The sequence below is a fragment of the Marmota monax genome, unplaced genomic scaffold (assembly GCF_021218885.2).
Source record: "Marmota monax isolate L192 unplaced genomic scaffold, Marmota_monax_Labrador192_F-V1.1 WCK01_AAM20220418_F8-fsc00145, whole genome shotgun sequence".
In the NCBI taxonomy this organism is placed as follows: domain Eukaryota; kingdom Metazoa; phylum Chordata; class Mammalia; order Rodentia; family Sciuridae; genus Marmota; species Marmota monax.
Window position 1 is genome coordinate 5,144,476 of NW_026695201.1, and position 14,607 is coordinate 5,159,082.

General features: G+C 35.0%; 1 protein-coding gene across 2 annotated transcripts in view; it reads left to right on the top strand.

The window, feature by feature from the left end:
* The window catches only part of Atf6 (activating transcription factor 6), a 238,101-nt gene that overhangs the window by 194,924 nt on the left and 28,570 nt on the right, over positions 1 to 14,607 (top strand). The window lies entirely within an intron of this gene.

Sequence of the window (14,607 nt, forward strand, 5' to 3'; positions counted from 1 at the left end):
CTGATGAATGCTGAGCACAATGGAATCTCCCCAGATTCTATGTAGTACATTTCTGTTGGTGAAATCAAGGTTTTTTCCCTATTAAATCATGTTATCAAATATAGCCCATAATGTTTTCACATACATTATTACCAAGACATTTTCTTCCTTTTGTTTGCTGATTTGAATTCTTAGGTTAAAGTTTCTTACTGAAAAAAACATTCAGGGAAGGGTTCCCTAAGTCCATAGAATAGGTTACACTCTCTTCCTCATTTCATGTGCCCAGAATACTCTGAACTCCTTTATTTTTATAACATTCATTTCACTTGTAATCAGTTTATTATGTAACTTCTCTGCTAAATTGTAGACTCCTAAAGGTTAAGGACCTTATTTGCTTAAGTTTCTTTGTTGCTCCCAATGCCTTACAAAAATAAGTGCCTAGTACATAGTAAGTGCTCTAAAATACTTGTTGAAATGAATCAAATATATATTATCTGTATAAACCAGGCATTATCCTTTGTATTCCAGAAAAAAAATGTAATTGAATAAACACACACACACATACACACAGAGTGACATTTGAACTGAATCTTGAAGACTGACCAAGTAGATGAGGCATTCTAGGTATAGGAAACAGTATAAGTAGGAATATTAGAGAGAGAAATGATTTTAGCCTATTTAGGAAATCAAAGTAGGATTCATGTACATTGGCATTGAGGGTGTAGATAAAACTTAAGAGGCAAGGAGAAGCAGGTTTGCAAAGTCCTTATTTGACACAGTATGGAATTTGGTTTATCCTATGAATAGTAGAGAGCTACTAAAAATTTTTGAGCAGGGGAGTGGCATAAATTATATCATTTTCAAAGCTTTCCCTGACAACAGCATAACAGATAGATTAGAAGATTATCATCTAGAAAAGGAATGTTGTACTTTATCTAAAAAAAGGATTGTGTTATGTTAGTTATCTATTTTTCTATATAACAAATTATCCCCAAACATAGAAGTTTTATAAAACAAACATTTCACACAGTTTCTGAATTTCAAGAAGCTTAGCAGGGTGATAGTCCTGGTTTCTAAGTCTCTCTTGAGGTTGCAATCAAGATGCTGACTGGAGCCAGACATGGTGGTGCATGCCTATAATCCCAGTGACTCAGGAGGCTGAGGCAAATTCAAGGCCAGCCTGGGCAATTTAGCAAGACCCTGTCTCAAAATGTAAACAAGGTCTAGGGATGTAGCTCAGTGGTGCAGCATCCCGGGTTCAATCCCCAGTTCTCCCCTCCCCACAAAAAGCTGGCTGATATTGAGACTGCATCTAAAGGATTTGCTTCTAAATTAACTCACGTATTTAGGAGATTTCAGTTTCTCACCATATTGGCCTCTCACTGGGGCTGCGCATGACATGGCTTCCCTGAAAACAACTCTTAATCCATGAGAATAAGAGAGTGAGTGTGAGAGAGCGAGCTCCTAAAATGCTTAATCCTGGAAGTTACATACCATCATTTTTGCTGCATGCTGTTAAGTTTCATAGACCAACCCTGGCACATTGTAGGAGGGGACTGTATGAAGGTGTGAACACCAGGAGTGGGGAATCATGCAAAGGTGTCTTAGAGGCTGCCTGCCATGCTGGCTTGTATATAGAGTACAAGAATACTGCACATTTAAGCCATCCTATTAGTCAGTCCTCCTAACTTCCTATTGCCTAGAGTAGGTAAATAAAGAATTTGTTTAACCGAAAGGTAAGATAGTTAAGACTCCACTATAAATGTTAAGTAATGGTTATTTTGCAATCACTATTTAATTTATACTATGAAATATAATTTGGTGTCATATTTGCTTTTATGTTGTAATATAATTGCAGTTTAGTTTTACAGAAATTCAGTGCATAGCACTATGCTAAGTAATGTGTGGGTTCAAAAGAAGACTAAGATTGATTTTTGCCACCAAAGAGTTAATAAACTTACTGGGAAGTAGAACATATGTAAGTGATAGAGAATCTTGGTACTGGGAGGAAAAATAAGGGCAATCTAACACAATAGCCTCATGATACAAATAAGAAAACAGGTTGAGGAAGGTGAATGAATGATCCAACACAGCTACTAATCAAGCTAAGAACAGAGCACAAGCCTTTAGATCCCTAGACAGAGAACTTTAGTTAAATTGGAAAGGAAATTTGTATATATTACCAAGCATATTCTTTGCAGCTATCATTTTTATATTTGAAAGCAAAATGACTTATTATTTGGCATGGGGAAAGGTGAAACATAAATGTGTTAGTAATTTCTGTCTTCTATTGGAAGACCAACTCATTCTGTCACTGATTACTCTATGACTTTGAGCTCAATTAAAATATAGGAAAAAATAATGAGCAGTCCACATATCGCTTGCAGTTTTTCAAAGAAAAAAACCACCCTAATTGGCAATGAGATATTTACATAAATGTTCCCATTTTAAAGTGGTAATATACAGGATACAATGAGATAAAAATTATCAAGTGAATTATGGGTAAAAATAGTATGTAAATATAAACTACACTATTGTAATGAAAGGATAGAAATAAATAAAATTAAGCATTTATAAGATTTTAAATATTTTGGAAATTTTTTTAGAAAAGTTTCTTTTTCACCATTCACTCCTATATTACTAAATAGTTTTTGGTTGCAAGTATGGATTCAGTTCCCTTTCTGTGCACCCACTATGTAAGTTAAGTATATTACTGGGTTCCTTAACATATATAATTTGCATTTGGTCCTTACAAAAGCCTCTATGGGATATGCATTATCTCATTTTCCTGTTGAGGTGACTGAGAAATTCAGAGAACCATAATTGAACTTTCTGTATGGTCTTTGCACACAGTTTTCTGTAGACCAAGTGCTAACTTTTAGTAGTGTCTTCAGCCTTTCCCTTAAGTACCATGTATGACTACCTGAAGACTAAGTAGTTTACATTACTAGTACACTAGTTTTGCTACTATAATTTCAGAAGCAAAGCTCCTGTGTTTATGTTCTAGTCATCTGCCATATTTACTATTAAGCACAAATTTGGCATGATGGCCAACAAAGAAATGAACTATAAGATTTGCTCACAAGCAAGTTTCTCTGGAGTTTCCTTGATAAGTCAGAAAGACTTTATTTTTCACCACTGTATTAAAATATGAAGAAACAGATGGGAAACTGTAAATTACAATTTTCTTGGCTTTTTAAGGTTACCTAAGATACTTTTTAAAAATAAATTAATTCCATACAAATTTAGCAGACATCAGTTTCAAAGTTTTCTTACTTTTTCCAAGGCATTTAAACATACAAAAGCCTTTATATATATTAGTTGTTGATGGACCTTTATTTTATTCATTCATTTATATGTGGTGCTGAGAATTGAACCCAGTGCCTCACACATGCCAGGCAAGCGCTCTACCACGGAGCCACAACCCCAGGCCTACAAAAGCCTTTTAAAAAAATATTTTCTATTAAGTAAATATACTTTCATAAACTAACCCATCCCAGACCAATAAACCAGTTTTTTAAATTCATATATGACAGCAAATGCATTACAATTCTTATTACACATATAGAGCACAATTTTTCATATCTCTGGTTGTATACAAAATATATTCACACCGGAGCTGGGAATGTGGCTCAAGTGGTAGCGGGTGCGCCTGGCATGCGTGCGGCCCGGGTTCGATCCTCAGCACCACATACAAACAAAGATGTTGTGTCCGCCAAAAACTAAAAAATAAACATTAAAAAAAAAATATATATATATATATATATATATATATATTTTCACACCAATTCGTGTCTTCATACGTGTACTTTGGTTAATAATGATCATCACATTCCACTATCGTTTCTAACCCCATGCCCACTCCCTTCCCCTCCAACCCCTCTGCCCTATCTAGAGTTTGTCTATTCCTCCCTTGCTCCCTCTCCCTGTATCACTATGGATCAGCCTCCTTATATCAAAGAAAGCATTCAGCATTTGGTTTCTTGGGATTGGCTATCTTCACTTAGCACATTGTCTTCTCTAACTCCATCCATTTACCTGCAAATGCCATGATTTTCCAATAAACCAGTTTTATATTTAAAATAAAATATACCATTTAATTGTAAAAAAATAAAGTCTGTCTTCTCATTAATAAATTTACTGTCTATGTTTCTATAGATGATATTGTGTATTTTCCAAAGAAACCTGGCTTGCACTGAAACAGAGATTGCTAATATGATTCATTTAAAGAATTTGGGCTACAAACATGAAAAATCTCCTGCCTCCCATTGTGAGGGTGCTTAATATTGCTGTTTTCACATTCTTGCAGATGTACTATCCTTCTGGTGTCATGTTTTCCCTTTTATTCCAGGAAGTCTTGTTTTTTTATACCGTAAAGTGATTAGTGCTTTTATAAACAACCAAACCACATATATTAAGCAATAATTACATGTTTTATGACCTGAGAGATACATAGTTGAAAACTATATGTACTATCTCTGCCCCAGATAAACTCATAATATAGTAAAGCATTTTTATCTCTATTTAATAATTTGAATCAATCCGTTTTCTTAGTTTCGAGTGACAGAAACTAACTCTGGATAACTTAAGTTGAATTTTTAAAGGGTCAAAGGATCTGACTTGGAGGTCCCTTAAATAAAAACAAAGCCCCAAATTACACTACAGAACTAACTGATCATACACCATGGCTGAAACCACCAATATCACTGATTCTGAACTTAACTTCTAGAACTAAAGCCACAGCTGGCTTTTGCAACTAGATTCCCACAGCAACTCTGCCATTTTACATCCCCACAGTTGTGCTTGAGAGTTCTGCTTTCTTTACAACCTTGACAGCGCTTGTCATTATCTGTCATTTTAGATATAATCAAACTAATGGGTGTGAAGTAGTATTTCATTGCCAGTTTTGATTTGCATTTTACCAGTGGCTAGAAATGTTGAGCATCTTTTCGTGTGTTTATTGGTCATTTGTACATCTTCTTTGAAGAACTATCTATTCAGATTGTTGGTCCATTTTAAAATTTTTATTTATTTTGCAGTACTAGGGAATGAGCCCAGGATCTTACACATGCTAGGCTGCCCATGAAAAGTATCAGAGCTACTTTTCATCCCAGAAGAGTCATGATAGCTTTATGGCCTGGGCTAGTGCATCTGATTGGAAAAGCCTAAGTCACATGTTTGCAGCCTTGTTACAAGGAAGTCTGGAAAATAAAGTATCAGGTATTTTACACTTGCATAGTGGAAGGTGGAAGCCTCCCTTGGGAGGAGGTCTCTAAATCTAGGAAGGAAATCTGGTGCTAAGTGGTCCAAAACTTCTATCAGCAGTATTTTGAATAATCAGAGAAGTTTAAACACAGCAACCAAGAAGCAAGAAACCGAAGGAAAAATATAGTGAGTTTGGCCTTGATGTCCACAAAAGAAGAGAAACTATCTTTTTTTCTTTTTGGACAAAAACACAGTCAAAGGCTAATAATTTGTATTCTCAGAAATTTTAATAAGATCCTAGAGAATATAACCTTTATTTGAGGGCCATTGCACTAAGCAGGTCTTAGAACCGTCATCTCTATAATAGGTAAAGTTTCAGCATAATGTACAGGGAAACAACCCATACTTGGAGACAAAACCCTTACTCCTCACCCTGGTTATCCTTTAACAAGATGTGTTTCTCGTTAGCAAGTAGTTCAGTTAGTTCCTTTATTTATAAAATGAGAAAGTTGATATAAATCATTTTAATATCCCCCTCTTATCTCTCAAATTCTGTTACATGTGCATGATAGGCTATAGATAATTACTGTCTTTTTTGAAGTTGGTTGTATGTTTTAGAAAGAAAAAATAAATTATGAGCTTACTTTTTTATGACAGTAAATTTCCATGAATCCAAAAAATTCGATCTCTACCTCCCACTTAGTGTTTTTTTAAACAATTGTATTTTCCCACACTGTACAGTTTGGGCATTCAAGTTGCAGCAGGGGAAATACTCATTGAATTTGTCATCATTGTTTTTGGCTTCTTTCTTTATGAGAGCCTTTTTCATTTCTTAGTATTCAGCATCTGAAGATTAAATTGCCTTTATGATAAGGAATTACAAAAATAATTTTATTTCAATATGAATACAAGGCTCTTCACATTTATTACAAAGTGAAAAATTCTTGATACTTCCATATTAACAGAAGTAGCAAAGTGTTCATTTAAATAAAGTGAGGATGTAACTTTGTACAGAGAAAGGTTGAAGGAGCCATTTGGAGACAAGGATGTACTTCCATTGCCTTCAGGAATGACTATACTTAAATGAGACCAGAAGAATTCAAACTACACTATATTTACTTTAATAAAATCGTCTTTGATGTAAAAATTTTAGATCTAACACAAGATTTTATTTCTGAAATAATCTGAAGGACTTTATTATAAAAACTATTTCATTTAAAACATGTTCCTGTAACATGGCCTCCAAGAATTAGTTCTAAGAAAGTTTAATGTTTGTTCTCTCTTTAAAAAGAAAAATCATTGAATTACCTCTAAACTATAGCCCTTTACTAATAAACACTACTGTTAAAAAGTTCTTATAGCTGTTGGGCATGATGGTGCATGCCTATAATCTCAGCAGCTTGGGAGGCTGAGGCAGGAGGATCACATGTTTGAGACCAGCCTCAGCAACTTAGCAAGGTCCTCAGTGAGAACTTGTTTTAAAACAAAAAATAAAAAGGGCTGGGATGTAGCACAGAGGTAAAGCATCCCAGGATTCAATCCCCAGTACCAAAACAACAACAACAACAACAAATAATTCTTACAGCTATATAATATGATATCTTTACTTAAACTTAAAGGAAATAGAGAAAAAATGGCTAACATCCCTTTATGTTATTAAAAACTAGTTATTGGGTTGCTTTCTAGTGTCTTTTTCACATTGAATAATTATTTTTAAACTTTGTGAGCCTTATTCTTTTTATACTACTTTTTAAAAAAAATAATAACTTTATCAAGATAATTCACATCCTATATTTTACCCATTTAAAATGTACAATTCAGTGGTTTTTAGTAAATTCACAGACAGCACTGTGCAACCATCACTACAGTAAATTTTAGAACATTTCATCACTCCTAAAAGAAACTCATTCCCTTTAGCAGTCACTCCCAGTTCACCCTGCCCCCACCTCTGTTAACCACTGATGTGCTTTCTTTTTCTATGAATTTGTCCTGAACTTTTCCTGTAAATGGAGTCATACAATATGTGACCTTTTGTGTTTGGCTTCATTCACTTAGTACTTAATGTTTTTAAGGTCTATTCATGTTGTAATATATATCAGTTTTTCATTCTTTGGATGAATAATATTCTCTTGGTATTACTGGGTCGTACAATAATTTGTTTCACTTTTTGTGTAATTGCCAAACCGTTTCCCACAGCAACTCTGCCATTTTACATCCCCACAGTTGTGTTTGAGGGTTCTGCTTTCTTTACATCCTTGACAGCACTTGTCATTATCTGCCATTTTAGTTATAATCAAACTAATGGGTGTGAAGTAGTATTTCATTGTTAGTTTTGATTTGCATTTTACCAGTGGCTAGAAATGTTGAGCATCTTTTCGTGTATTTATTGGTCATTTGTATATCTTCTTTGAAGAACTATCTATTCAGATTGTTGGTCCATTTTAAAATTTTTATTTATTTTGCAGAACTAGGGAATTAGCTCAGGACCTTGCACATGCTAGGCTGCCCATTTTTTAATTGGATAATTTGTCTTTCTATTATTGAGTTTTAAGAGTTCTTTTTATATTCTAAATATAACATATATAATTTGTATATTTTTCACTTATTCTGTAGTTTTGTCTTTTTTCTTTATCTAGCAAGGCCTATTTTTGGTTTCCTGAATAAGGAAATTTTGGTTTCCTGACATTCTGCTAAATTTTTTAGGTATCTGTAGTTATGAAGTAATCTGCAATGAATACTGTATTCCTTGAAAATACAACTGTACTCTAATTTAAGACTTTCATAGAAACAACATAGATTGTTTTACAACCTCTACTACCCTAAAATACAGGGTTTTGTTATTGTTGTTGTTGTTTTTCTTTTCTTTTTTTTTTTTTTTTTTTTTTCAGTTCTAAGGAATTGAACATCTTCCACTAAGCTACATCCTCAGCCTCTTTATTTTTATTTTAATACAGGGTCTTGCTAAGTTGTCCCAAACTTGATAATCTTCCTGCCTTAGCTTCCTTCCCCAGTCTCTGGGATTATGTATGCTTGTGTCAGTGAGGGACCCAATATTGCTCTCAAAAACATTATTTTATTAAAGAAAGATCAGTAGAATAGAGGGAAGGGAAGAGAGGATGGAAAGGGGAAGTAATGGGGACTGAGAGCAAATTTTATCCATGCTTTTATAATTATATAAAAATGAGCCCCAATGTTATATATAACTAAAATGAACTATTAAAAATTATTTTACAGTTTCACTTTTTATCTATTATAAGCCTATATTTTTTCAGATTTGAGAATCATTTACTTCTGTCTTTATATTTCTGCCTCTTTTAAACTGAAATTTTTAGTTTCTGAACCAATTTTTTATTTATATAACCTTTTAATTTTTTTTCCTGTCCTCTCCAAATTAGCCCTTTCAAGCTAATTCTAATCTTAGTCAAAGCTTAAAAAAACTATCCAAGCAAACTTGTTATTGCTATTATTCAGACAGTTTTAAGTGTCTATTTGGATCAAGTGTTAAGAGTTTAACTTCCTTACTTTATTAAAACTTATTAGTAGCTCAGTGTGTCACTTAGATGTCTATGTAATAAATCATCCCAATACTTGGTAGCTTTATTTATTGTTTCTCAATTTTTTTGAGAAAAAAATGTAAATTATCAGGGTGACTCTGTCCCAGGTCTCTTATGAAATTACAAGCCACACCTCATGCTATAGACTTATTAAGAAGGCTCAGTTTGGGGAGGAAACATGCTCACTTATGAGGGTCTTGGAAGAATTCAATTTCTTCTAAGATGTTGTACTATGTTGTACTAAAAGCTACAGTTTCTCACTGGCCTCACTTATTTTCTTCCCTCATGAGCCTTTCACTAGAATAGCTTATAACATGGGCTGTCAGAATCACCAAACAATAGAATGCCCATGATAGAAGTCTCTCTGCAACCTAATCTTGGAGTTGTTATCTGTTACTTTTATCATATTTTACTTATTAGAAGCAAATTTTTTTGTTGGTTTAATTTATTTTTATTGGTTCTTTTTAGTTCATACATGACAGTAGAATCCATTTTGACACAATTATAAAAGCATGGAATATAACTTGTTCTAATTTTGTCTTCAGTACCTTTCCTTCCCCTCCCTTCCTCCATTCCCCGGTCCCTTCCCTCTTCTCTACTTATCTTTATGCCTTTTATCCATAGTTATTTTTTAAATTAGGTTCTGTGGATGCACACAATGGTGAGCTTCATTATGGTATTTTCATATATTTAAATAGAAATGTTATATCAGATTCTTTCCACTATCTTTCTTTGTCCCATCCTTCCTTTCTTCCCTTCATTCTCTTTTGTTTTCTACTTCACTGATCTTTTTTATTTTTTATTTTTTTTAAGAGAGAGAGAGGGCTGGGGATGTGGCTCAAGAGGTAGAGCGCTCGCCTGGCATGCATGCAGCCTGGGTTCGATCCTCAGGAGAGAGAGAGAGAGAGAGAGAGAGAGAGAGAGAGAGAGAGAGAGAGACCTTTTTATTGTATTTTTGAGACAGAGTCTCACTAAGTAGCTGAGGCTGGCCTTGATCTTGTGATTCTCTTACCTCAGCCTGCTTAATAGCTGAGATTATAGGAATGCACAACTAATTTTTTAAAAGCATCTTAATTCTGAATATTTATTTATTTATCCATTTATCAATGGAGAAGTAGAGAACCTGTCTCAAAATAAAATGCTTTTTAAAACGCTGAGGATGTAACTTAGTGGTAAAGCACTCCTGGGTTCAGTCCCCAATACCAAAGGGGGGAGCTGAGAGAGGGGTGTAGGTAAGGTTAAAGTTCAAAGACATCATTAGAAAAGAAAATTTTGACATGTAATTTTATTTTTTTCCATGACTTTAAAGATTATAATTCAGTTTTAGCATTGGAAACCTTTGGTCACTGTAATGATTATTTTAATGTCAATATGTGCAACATGTTTTTTCTTCCACTTAATTCATGCTATGAACTTCAGCCCTAGTTTAGTAAAATAATTGATTCTGAATGGACTTTAATAATTCATTTCTTTAGCAGACCTTACTAAGTTATTCTCTGAACTCATCATGAGTATTCTCATAATAAAGTTCACACTCCTAACTTTGGCCTCCCATAACTCAATTGGCTGACCTCTATTTCTCCAATTTCATTTCCTATATGATCACCTCCCTTAATCATTCCACTCTATCTCATACTCCTTACTTTTCCTAGTCTTGACTGTTTATTCAAGGGTCTTTCCATCTTCTTGGACCTCTTACCCCAGTTCATCACATAGCTTATTCCTTTATTCATTTATTTATTCCTTATTTATTCATTTATTTCTCTGCTCCAGTATTACTACCAGAAAGAGACATGTTGTGAAGAGGCATTCTTCATAATATAGCAGAGACCACTAAAAGGAAGGGACATAAGAAAAATGAAATAAAGATCTTTTTCAAAGAAAAATTAATCTGCAGACAGTAGATACAATAACTTATATGTAAACAGGATTGTCAAGTTTCCTGTTGCCATGATAAAATACCTGAGGTAAACCAAGGAAAGGTTTATTTGGGTTAATGGTTTCAGAGGTTTCAGTCTATGGTGGCTCGACATCATTGCCTTTGGGCCTGTAATGAGACAGCACATCATGGTGGGGAGCTGGTGATGGAGAAAGGTGCTCACTTCATGACAGCCAAGAAGCAACTAGATGGGGAGAGGCCAGGGTCTCAATATCCCCATGGGCATACCCCCGGTGATCACCCTAACTTCCACTAGGCCCACTTCTTAAAGGTTCTTCTACCTCCCAGTAGTGCCACAGGCTGGGGACCAAGCCTTAAACACATGAGCCTTTGATGAACAGTCCAGATCCACACTATAATATAGAGGTTAGATTAGACATGTGTGAGCAGGGGCCAAATTAAGAACTTTCACATTTATTCAGTTGTGAATTTATAATTATTTCACTGCCAAAACCACAGAACTTTTTTGACCATTGAATTGATCTTGTTTCTTTTTTTTTTAAGGACCCCATTAAACTATTTGCATACAATCTTGTTCATTTTATTCCTTTTTTGTGGAGAAATATTTCTATCATGAATCCAACCCAAATTACATGTTGATAAAGGAAGGTGTCTCCATGGTTACTCTGTGATCAGCTCCGTTTTGCACATGGGAGGTATCTTTCTGTGAGCTTAAATGGAAAACATCTGTTATCATCCTTTCTGTTTACCTTACTAGTGTAAGGAATGTACAGGGTCATCTTTCCCTGATCTGGCGGTTCAGTTGTCTTTGTATTTTCAGTAAGATTTATGAACTACTCTTTCCCATTTTATTTTATTCTGTTTTTTTATTTTATTTTTGTAATACTGGGAATCAAACCCAGGGGTGCTCTACCACTAAGCTATACCCCCAGTCTTTTAATTTTGAGACAAGTCCTCACTAAGTCACTGAAGCTGTCCTCAAACTTGTGATCCTCCTGTCTCAGCCTCCCAAGTTACTAGAATTATAGGCATATGCCACCACTCCTGGCTATAAACCATTCTTTCTGCCCTACCTTTGCATAGAGAAATCTCATGGATTTTTCAGAGTTCATGTCAGTATTAGTGTTGCTGTGGCTGATTGTGACTAGCTCCCCTGCTTGTCTCTATAGCATACCCCAACGTTACCCATTCTTTTAGAGCCATTTGTTACATTTATTCTATTTTCTGGACCAAATATGAGGTTTTCTTCATATATATTTTTCTTCACCCATCTGTGATGGGAATGTTTCAGAGCCAATAGAGTATTAGTATGGGTAGGTTAGTCCACCTGGTAAAGAATCTTCCAATATTCTAAACTAATGAATTTGTTAGTCTCAGGTTTAATTCTGTTGATCCTGTCATAAAAGTAAATGTCATATAATAGAAAGTTAGAGAATGCAACTACAAAAGGGTAAGTTAGTGAAAACTTTATTTAGGCCAATTTTTGTGCAACAACCTTCCCAACAGTTCTACAGTGATCTTTGTAAAATCTGTAAGACTATGATGCCACCTGTTATCATCACATGGAGAAGCAAAATTTTCATTTTTAATGCAGTCCACTATATTAAGGAGTAAACTGGACGCTAATGCAATACATGCAATGTACAGAGTGACAGTTGGAAATCAAGGATTGGGCCAGTTAATCTTCAGTTACTGTGAGGATAATACATATTGCTCTATGAAGAATTTTAGTCAGGACACAGTGGTTGAAGCCACATATCCTTTTTACCTCCATATTTTTTAACTGGTGCATTATAGTGGTACGTATCATATGGTGGACTTTGTTGTTACATGTTTGTATATGCGTGCAATATAACAATGTAATTGGCAGGTATCATTTCCCAGTATTTCACCTTTCCCTCCCTTCCTCCCTCCCTCTGGTCCCTTTCCTCTACTTTACTGATCTCCCTTAAATTTTGAAGCCACATACCCTTTTAATGTGTGCTGCCACACAGAGAAAAAAATCCATCCAAGCATGTGCTCTTATGCCTCTTGAGGTCTTTGTGGAAGCTGAGTCAACTCTCCTGAGCCACCCAGCAGTAAGACCACTTTGGGCATGAGTTAAGCTACACAAATGTACCCCTCCAACCAGATCTTCTTTCTGATTTATAATGTCAATAAATTGTCATTTACTATCCTCCATACTTTAGTAGATCCACTTCACAACCAAAATTCAATTAAAAGTTTGACAAAAATAGGAAGTGCCCAAGAAGTAGTAGGAAATTCTTTACCAGGAATAAAGCCATTGATGTAATAGGGATTCTGTTAGAGGAAGGAGTACTTCAAAGTAACACACATCTGTGTGCTGCTGATCATAGATCATAGGCCTTTGGTTCATAGGCCTTTCGTAGTGGTGTTGACTATACTGTATAACTTTCCCAAAGCCTTCTTAATGATTATGTGACCAGTGCCCTCTCTCTAATGTCTTATACTTCTGGTAAGCACAGATTCAAATGTAGGTGTCTTTTATAGTAGTTACAATTTGTGCACTTCTACTTCTTCTAAACTCTTTTCTAATTTTTGTTCCCCTTAGTCTTAAGTTCAGTTATTTTCCCCCCCTGTATTTTTCATGTTTGTAGAAAGAACAGATATGTTTCCATGTCACTTAGCGTGTTATGTTAATTTTTTTTCATTTTTTTTCATGGAATAAGATTTTTCTACCATTGAGGGTCCTAAATCTTTGTTCCTCAGATAATTCATGTTTTCCAAGGGGCAAGATAAAGTCATGACCAGCTTTCATATTCTCTGTTTTGGGGTCATCATTCTTTGTGCTAACCAATCCCAGGGAGTGTCTTGTCAAAAATATTACATCCCTCCTTACCTCCATTCAATGGCCTTTCATTATAGATAAAGAGAATCTGATTTTATAGGTAAATCTGATAGACACTGCGTCCAGATGTAAAGAAAGACAGATGCAGATCGGTTACATAGGTGGTATAAAATTTTCACAAAACTCTTTAGGTGAATAGGTATTCAACTAGGATGATGATGGTGGTGATGGTGATGATGATGACGTTGTTACTCATAAGAATGTCCTAACATCCTAACCCTCTATGCGTACTTGAAAATATTCATAAAAAGAGAAAGACATGTTTTGTAAGTGTGGACTTTTGAGATAGGTGGACATAGATGCTGCTATGGTTTGAATATTTGTGCCCCTGCAAAACTTATATATTGACATCTTAATCCCCAGTATGATGTCATTAGGGGTATCTATGGTGAGTGGATCATGAGATGGATCCTTCATACATATGATCAGTGCCCATATAAGAAAGGTCTCAGATAACTTCCTTGCCCCTTTGCTATATGAAGACATGACAAAAGGTAACTGTTGATGAACAAGGAAGCAAACCCTCACCAGACACCAAATCTGCTATGCATTGATCTTAGAACCTCCCACCTTCCAGAACTGTGAAAATAAGTTTCTGGCTTTATAAGCCACCCAATCACTAAGAAAGGTATAATCCCAGTTCTTCTTAGCTATACTATTTGTTGGCTTTTTTTCAAACTGTAATTTTCTCATCTGAGGGAAAGAATCATTTATTATGCAAAGTGCTTAATAATGTGTTCAGCATATGAAAGCATTCAAAATAGGTCTTTGGTATGGCAATGCTCAAAGATAAATTGATTATGTCTGGAGATGATCTCTTCTGTTTTAGACAGCTGTGAATGTTAGAAATTTCTTTCTGTTCATGTTCCAGAATCTGTGCCCTTCAATTATTGGTCTGATTCAGTATTCTTAAATCTCAGAGAAAAAGTCTAATCCCTCTTCTGTGTTGTAGGCTTCTAGGTCTTTGGAGACTTGCTGTATACCCCTGTATTTTCTCCCCACCAGTTTATAGAAATGCATGCAAACCCTCCATCAACTGACTCATGGCCTAGGTTCAAAACAATCAGAATGGAACACAGCACTGAAGGTGAAGGTGCTTG